Source organism: Hyaena hyaena, unplaced genomic scaffold (assembly GCF_003009895.1).
Source record: "Hyaena hyaena isolate Hyena2069 unplaced genomic scaffold, ASM300989v1 scaffold_256, whole genome shotgun sequence".
NCBI classification, from domain to species: Eukaryota; Metazoa; Chordata; class Mammalia; order Carnivora; family Hyaenidae; genus Hyaena; species Hyaena hyaena.
In genome coordinates this window covers 1,806,690-1,813,714 of record NW_024080885.1, presented here as the reverse complement: position 1 = coordinate 1,813,714, position 7,025 = coordinate 1,806,690, and the positions used below count along the sequence as shown (strand labels likewise).

General features: G+C 38.8%; 1 non-coding gene across 1 annotated transcript; it reads right to left on the bottom strand.

The window, feature by feature from the left end:
- Nucleotides 1–1,452: 1,452 nt before the first annotated feature.
- On the bottom strand, nucleotides 1,453–1,537 carry TRNAK-UUU. The gene has a single exon. It is a non-coding gene; the product is annotated as a tRNA-Lys (tRNA).
- Between the last annotated feature and the right edge of the window lie 5,488 nt (nucleotides 1,538–7,025).

Below are 7,025 nucleotides of genomic sequence, written 5' to 3'. Positions count from 1 at the left end.
TGAGGACGTGGTCTCTGAAGAATCCAGACAAAGCACTTAATTTAAGCTTCATAGAGGGGTGCCTGGTGGCTCAGTTGGTTGAGAGTCCGACTTCACCTCAGGTCATGATTTCATGGTTCCTGAGTTCAAGCCCCACATCAGGCTCTGTGCTGACAGCTCAGAGCATGGAGCCTGCTTTGGATTCTGTGTCTCCCTCTCTCTCTGCTACTCCTCCATTCTTGCTCTGCCTCTCAAAAATAAACGTTTAAAAAATTGAAACTTCACAGAGCTCTCTGATTATTCAACACTACTTTATAATTCTTTACGCTAATTTGGAAACCTTTCTGACTGTTTGCAGTGTATCTTATACAGGCAACTGTATTCTATCTGAAAAATAAATACGATAAAAATATTACACATGACTTTCAAGACCCTTCCTCTTTGACTGCATTCTGTTTCTCCCACAGTGAGTCTGTCCCTCAAGCTGATTCTGCAAATTACTGCCATGGTAATCCTCTGAAAGCATTCACTTTTTGTGTGTGACTCCCACACTAAAATCCTATAATAGCTCTCTATTTCAGTCCTACATTTTCATTGTTTCATTCACAGCTCTTCCATGACTAGGCCTGCCTTACCTATCAATATTATCCCATCCACAAGACCCTGATCCTAGGCAGCCCCTGCAGTCAGTCCTTGGTCTCCAACAGGCCACATTGCCAATCTCTTTCCCCATAGTCCAGCTATTCTTTAAAACCCACCTCAAGTTGCAATTAATGCTTTTAAAGAATACATGATATTGATTCAACTGCTTATTCAACCATTATTTCTTGTATTTTTTAAGTATTTTTTGTATTCAATGTATTGTCATCACAAAAGTAGATATAACATAGTTCCAGTACTCAAGCCTTGTACCCCTTCTCAAACTCACTTCAGTTATTATTTACTTCATAACAAGATAGCACTGCTTTGTTCTATAATCCTTTTATTTATTGGCCCCATTTTGTACTTGGTATATATGTGTAAATCACAAAATTTCATAAATTGATGGTTTGACTATCTGACATAGCATCTTATTATATCTATCTCTGTTTTCATCCCCAATGCCTTTGGCAATGGGTAAAATTGTACTAAGGGAATTTGGAATATAGACTCCAGTGAATAGATTATTGATGATCTGGCTTCTGGATTCTATAAAAAAGACTTTATATGCATGCTGATAATATTATTGGTCACTTTAGTTGGATATATGTCTTCATTAAGCTTCCAGTGTTTTCCCCCCCCATGATTTTAAAGCCTTCCATATGGAAATAAGCTTTTTTCTTTTTTCTAAGAATATGTAATTTAAAAAAAATTTTTTTAAATGTTTTACTTATGTCTAGGAGAGAGAGAAAGCGTGAACAGGGGAGGGTCAGAGAGAGAGGGAGTCACAGACTCTGAAACAGGCTCCAGGCTCTGAGCTGGCAGTCAGCACAGAGCCCGACGTGGGGCTTGAACCCACGAACCATGAGATCATGACCTAAGCAAAAGTCAGACGCTTAACCAACTAAGCCACCCAGGCACCCCATAAGAATATGTAATTTTTTAAAAAATTTTAAATACAGAAAAAGTGAAATTTTCTATGTGATCTATCCTCCAAAAGCATCCATTCCTAATTACTTGGTATACATCTTTACACACTTAAAAATAGATATACATATGGATTTGTCTTTTAATTTTCTTTTTTTAATTTATTAATATTTATTTTGAGGGGGGTGGAGAGAAATTCCAAGAAGGCTCCACGCTTTCAGTACAGAGCCTGATGTGGAGCTTGAAATCCCAGATCATGAGATCATGACCTGAGCTGAAACCAAGAGATGGGCACTTAACCAACTAAGCCACCCAGGCACACTCCTCTTTTTCTTAATAGGCAAAACCTTGAGCTTAAAAACTAAAAAAATAAAAAAGTAAAAAATGTTTATCCAGAAAGCTTGAAAAAGTTAGAAAGATTAAAGAAATTTTGAATCATTACATCCACTTTAGTGGTTTTGAGGTTTAGTATTTGATTTTGAGTATCTTTGGCCACCTTCAAATTAAAATAATAAAAATAATAGATAACTTTTATTGAACGGACACCATGTGTTAAGCACTTTCTAAGTGCTTTACACACATTAATTTATTTGGTGATTTTCTTATCCCCATTTTATTTTTTTAAAACAAATTTTAATGTATGTTTGTTTTTGAGAGAGGGAACAGGAGTGGGTGAGGGGCACAGAGAGAGGGAGACACAGAATTTGAAGCCGGCACCAGGCTCTGAGCTGTCGGCACAGAGCCCCATATGGGGCTCAAACTCATGAACCGTAAGACTGTGGCCTGAGCCAAAGTCAGATGCTTAACCGACTGAGCCACTCAGGCACCCCTTTGTATCCCCAATTTAAAGATGAGGAAACTAAACCAAAGAGAAGATACATAATTTGCCTAAGGTGGCACAGTTTTTGTTGAAGCTAAGATTCTGATGCTAGAAAGTCTGATTGAGTGTGTGCATATAACCATTATACAGTTATTAATAGTTTGCCAAAGTGGAAAAATCCTATCCATTTATTCAACAATGTTTATTATGAAGTACATGGTATGTAATAAACATTGTGCCAAGTACTGTGCCAGGTCATAAGAACACAGAAGTAAATAGTTGTGCTACCTGACCTACAGAACAGAGTCAAGTATTAAGTGAATAACTACTCAATTGCGCGTAGTAAATTGTATTAAGTGCTACTAAAGATAAGTACAGGGTGCTTTGGAACCTATGTAATACAGGCTCTTCGCCTCTTCAAGGAGGTATTGTGAAAATAAATGACTTAATTTTAAAAACTTCCTTAAAAAAAAACCACTTCCTATTTCTTTGTTTCCTCAATTTGTTTTTTTCCCCTTCCTACCAAATGTTTTTCTCCATCTTTTCCTTTGTCTTCTTTGCTCCTCTTCTAATTTTTATCCCAGCAATGACCTGAATCTGGTTTCTTGTAGGTTAAGCCTTCTTTAAACACACTTGCCATCTGTTCGCCTTCTGGCTCTGAAGCACAAGATTTTATCCTCTGGTAATTTTTTATTAAGCTAATCTTTATACAGCTTACAGAGTACTTTTCAGTTGACAAGCCTTACATTTCGTCATTAGTACTTATTTTACTATTAAAATAGGAATTGACCTTGTGAGCACCCATCAAAATGTTACAAAAATACAATTTGAACTGGCCCAGATCCTTTCAATTATGAAATTATATTTTATGTAGTAATTATCTTTCACATGACTGACAATTACCCAGTTTACCTAGGGACTTTTTAAAACACAGTTTGAGAGATGTCTCTTAATGCCTGAGGAACATTTCCAATAGAATGACTCTTAAGTTTGAATACTACCTATTCCACAACTCCATCCTCAGAATAGTGCCTTTTTTTGTCATTTCCATTTATATTCAGATGCGTAAAACCTCAGAACACACTCTCCGGCTCACTTCTTCATTGTCCAAAGAATCCTGACTACTGTTCCTTTCTAAAGAGCAGTGAAAATAGCACACAGGTAGCATGCATTTGATTTGGCAGATTTGAAAATGGAGGAAAGATCATTAAAGTCCTTCCCTTTTTGTGGCACCTGGGTGGCTCAGTTGGTTAGGCATCAAACTCTTGGTTTCAGCTCAGGTCATAATCTCACAGGTTCCTGAGTTTGACCCCCATGATGGGCTCTGTGCTGACAGCTCAGAACTTAGAGCCTGCTTCAGATTCTGTGTCTCCCTCTCTCTCTGCCCCTCTCCTTCTCACGTTCTGTCTTTCTCTCTCTCTCTCAAAAATAAACATTTAAAAAAATTAGAGTCCCTTCCCTTTTAAAATTTCTTAAAATTTAACTCTTGTGTAGTTAACATACAGTATTATATTAGTTTCAGATACACAAATAGTGATTCAACTGTTCCATATATTAGTGCTCATTAAAATAAGTGTACTCTTTTTTTTTTAATGTTTATTTTTCAGAGAGAGATTGATAGAGTGAGAGCAGGGGAGGGGAAGAGAGAGAGGGAGACAGAATCTGAAGCAGGCTCCAGGCTCTGAGCTGTCGGCACAGAGCCTGATGCCGGGCTCAAACCCACAAACCTTAAGATCATGACCTGAGTTGAAGTCAGACACTTAACTGACTAGGCCATCCAAGTGCCCTGGGATAAGTGTGCTCTTAATTCTCTTCACCTATTTCACCCATCCCTCACATCCACCTGCCCTCTTGGAATCATCTGTTTGTTCTCTGTACTTGAGAGTCTGTTTTTTGGTTTGTGTCTCTTTTTCCCCCTTTGTTTGCTGTTTCTTAAATCTCACATATAAGTGAAATTATATGGTATTTGTGTTTCTAAAATACCTAGGAATAAATTTAACCAAAAAGGTGAAAGACCTATACTCTGAAAGCTATAAAACAATGATGGGGGTACCTAGGTGGCTCAGTTGCATAAGCATCCAACTCTTGATTTAGGTTCTGGTTCTGATCTCAGGGTTTGTGAGATTGAGCCCTGCAATGGGCTCTGTACTGATATCGCAGAGCCTGCTTGGGACTCTCTCTGCCCCTTCTCAACACAGGTTCTCTCAAAAATAAATAAATAAACTTAAAAAAAAATGGTAAAATAAATTGAAGATGACACAAAGAAATGGAAAGGCATTCCATGCTTATGAATTGGAAGAATAAATATTGTTAAAATGTCCATACTACCCAAAGCAATATGCTCATTTAATGACATCCCTATCAAAATACCAATAGCTTTTTTCACAGAACTAGAATAAACAATCCTAAAATTTGTATAGAGCCACAAAAGACCCCAAATAGCCAAAGCAATCTTGAAAAAGAAAAAGAGGGGTGCCTGGGTGGCTCAGTCAGTTGAGTGTCCGACTTTGGCTCAGGTCATGATCTCACAGTTCGTGGGTTCAAGCCCCATGTCGGGCTCTGTGCTGACAGCTAGCTCAGAGTCTGGAGACTATTTCGGATTCTGTGTCTCCCTCTCTCTGACCCTCCCCTGCTCATGCTGTCTCTCTCTCTCTCTCTCTCAGAAATAAATACGTTAAAAAAAAAAAGAAAAACAAAGCTGGAGGTATCACAATTTCAGACTTTAAGTTATATTACAAAGCTGTAGTGACCAAAATAGTATGGTATTGGCATAAAAATAGACACTTAGATCAATAGAACAGAATAGAAAGCCTAGAAATAAACCCATAATTATATGGTCAATTAATCTTCAACAAAGGAGGCGAGAATATGCAATGGGAAAAAGACAGTTTCTTAAACAAATGGTGTTGAGAAAACTGGACAGCTAAATGCAAAAGAATGCAACTGGACCATTTTCTTATACCATACACAAAAATAAACTAAAAATGGATTAAAGGCCTAGATATGAGACCTCGAACCATAAAAATCCTAGAGGACAACATAGGCTATTGCCTCTCTGACACCGACCTTACCAACTCCTTTCTAGATCTGTCTCCTGAGGTAAGGGAAACAAAAGCAAAAATAAACTATTGGGACTACATCAAAATGAAAAGCTTCCTTACAACAAAGGAAACAATCAACAAAATTAAAATACAGTCTACTGAATGGGAGAAAATATTTGCAAATGACATACCTGGTTTGGATTATTATCTAAAATATGTAAACAACATATACAATCTACCACCAAAAAAAGAGGTAATTCAATTTTCAAATTGGCAAAAGTCCCTTCCCTTTTATTTGATTCATCAGAAGAAAAAGAATGCCTTACTAAGTGTGTGAGTGGGGTGCCTGGCTGGCTAGCTAGTAGAGCATTCCACTTTCATTCTCAGGATTGTGAGATGGAGCCCCATGTTGAGTGTGGAGCCTACTTTAAAAAATGAATAAGTGGGTGTCTGGGTGGTTCAGTTGATTAGGCATCCAACTCTTCATTTCATTTCAGCTCAGGTCATGATCTCACAGTTTGTGAAATCGAGCCATGCATCAGGCTCTGTGCTGACAGTTTGGAGCCTGTTTGGGATTCTCTCTTGCTCTCTGTCTCTGCTCTTCCTCTGCTTGTGTGTGCTCTCTCTTCCCTCTGTCAATAAACTTCAAAATAGTTAAAAGACTTTTTTGAAAAGTAAGTAAAAGCCTGTGTGAGTAAGGTTTCTGATAACTGAATCACATATTAGTTTTCAAATTTAAATTTAAAGCTGTTGTATGCAAATATGTAATCTCTACTCCCAACATGGGAGTAGATCCTGATATCAAGAACTGCATGCTCAGAATAGCACTGCTAGGAATTTACCCAAGGGATACAGGGGTGCTGATGCATAGGGGCACATGTACCCCAATGTTCGCAGCAGCACTCTCAACAATAGCCAAAACATGGAAAGAGCCTAAGTGTCCATCAACTGACAAATGGATCAAGATGGTGTGGATTATCTATACAATGGAATACTACATGGCAATGAAAAAGAATGAAATCTGGCCATGTGTAGCAACATCGATGGAACTTGAGGGTGTTATGCTGAGTGAAATAAGTCAGTCAGAAAAGGACAGATACCATATGTTTGCACATACAGGAGGATTAGGAGGAATTTAACGGAGGACCATGGGGGAGAAGAAGGGGAAAAATAGAGGGGGAAGGGAGGCAAACCATGAGAGACTCTTGAATGCCAAGGACAAACCGAGGGCTGATGGGGGTGGGGGAGAGGGGAAGGGGGTGATGGACATGGAGGAGAGCACTTGTGGAGATGAGCACTGGGTGTTATATGGAAACCAACTTGACAATAAACTATTAAAAAAAAGAACTGCATGCTCGGGGTGCCTGGGTGGCTCAGTCGGTTAAGCATCTGATTTCAGCTCAGGTCATGATCTCACAGCTCATGGGTTTGAGCCTACATTGGGCTCTGTGCTGACAGCTCAGAGCCTGGAGCCTCCTTTCGATTCTGTCTGTCTGTCTCTCTCTCTGCTCTTCTCCCACTCGTGATCTCTTTCTCTCTCAAAAATAAATCACACACACACACACACACACACACACACACACACACACACTCTGCATGCTCTTCTGATGAGCCAGCCA